Genomic DNA, 1,694 nt, shown 5'->3' with positions numbered 1-1,694 from the left:
AATGTTGGCCATTTTCATCTATATACATTCTGGAAACAACTTGTGAATTACCACCAAAATATTAATTTTCTGGAAACTCTATTAGGGCTTCATGTTATCTACCTAACACTATGGGAAAGAACTAACATCATTGCATATATTTCCATTTCCATTTATTTTATTGATGTTATATATTTTTCTGTATAGAAAATTGACGATTAACATGACGGTGTCTTGCCCATTTTTAATAAAAATATGCGTTATTTTAAAATGCTATTTTGGTACTTTGGTTCATTTTTTAAAACATTTGAACCAACGATAAAGTTACAGAAAAGTTTTAAGGACAGTTTTTTTTTTTTTTTTTTTTTTTAGGCTTAATTCACTTTATTTTTCTTGTATAAAAACCCTATGTTGTAGCCACAGTTGGAGCCTGGGTCTGCTGCACGGAGACTCTGGTGTGGGTCTTGACAAGGTGGTCCATGAATTCCTGATAGGGAGACTTGGTAAACACAGTCTCCTTCCAGAGGTCAGGGGTCAGGTAGCTGTAGGTCTTAGAGATGGCATCAAAGGTGGCCTTGGCGAAGTTGCCCAGGGTGGCAGTGCAGCCCCGGGCTGAGGTGTAGCAGTCATCAGTACCAGCCATCATGAGCAGCTTCTTGGGCACAGGCGCTGAGACGATGCCAGTGCCCCTGGGTGCAGGGATGAGGCCACCAGCACAGAGCTGCAGCGGCCTGTCACCTTGCAAGGGACGGTGTGGGGCTTGCCGATCTTGTTCCCCCAGTAGCCTCTGCGCACGGGGACAATGGAGAGTTTGGCCAGGATGATGGCCCCACGGATAGCGGTGGCCACCTCCTTGGAGCACTTAACACCCAGGCCGACGTGGCCGTTGTAGTCCCCGATAGCAACAAACGCCTTGAACCTGGTGCGCTGGCCAGCACGGGTCTGCTTCTGCACGGGCATAATCTCCAAAACCTCGTCTTTGAGAGAGGCCCCCAGGAAAAAGTCAATGGTCTCAGATTCCTTAATGGGCAGGGAGAAGAGGTAGATCTCCTCCAGGGACTTGATCTTCATGTCCTTGACCAAGCAGCCCAGCTTGGTGACGGGCATCCACTCCTTATCCTTGGCCTTGCCTCCGCGAGCTCCGCAGCCTCGCCCCGGCCCCATCCACGGCTGCGACCCCGGCCCCGGATGCCACTGCCGAAATCTCCGAGGAAGCCACTGCGGTTCCCCGTCCCAGGCCCACTAGGGCCTCCGGGCCCCCCGGCTGCACCTGCATCATCCGCCGTTTGGTGTTTTCTTGGAGAAGCAAGGACAGATATTTTATTCTCAGAACCTTATGAAAGTAGTTTGCTTACCTGATGTCCCATTACCTCTAAATAGTTCAGTGTTCATTTCCTGTGAATAATGATGCTCTCCTACATAAACACAAAATCGCCTACAGCTATCAAAATCAGAAAACTAACATTGGCATGCTAATAATATTTAGTCCTCAGATCCTATTTACGTGTCTAGTTCTCCCAGCGACATCCTATAGCAACGTAATCGAGTTCAGATTTACATGTCGCATTCAGTTGTCAGAAACTGAGATCCTTAGTCACTGACTTTGCTGAACTTGGCACTTTTGTGGATCATGACCCAGTGATTTTTTAGAATGTTCCTCACTGGGATTTGTCTGATATTTCTTCAGAAGTGGGTTCAGGATTTGCATTTCATGA

General features: G+C 47.2%; 1 pseudogene; it reads right to left on the bottom strand.

Moving 5' to 3' along the window:
• Positions 1–365: 365 nt before the first annotated feature.
• LOC126952440 (40S ribosomal protein S2-like) lies at positions 366–1,158 on the bottom strand (annotated as a pseudogene).
• Between the last annotated feature and the right edge of the window lie 536 nt (positions 1,159–1,694).

Source organism: Macaca thibetana, chromosome 4 (genome assembly GCF_024542745.1).
Source record: "Macaca thibetana thibetana isolate TM-01 chromosome 4, ASM2454274v1, whole genome shotgun sequence".
Lineage (NCBI taxonomy): Eukaryota > Metazoa > Chordata > Mammalia > Primates > Cercopithecidae > Macaca > Macaca thibetana.
This window is presented reverse-complemented; position numbering and strand designations above follow the sequence as displayed.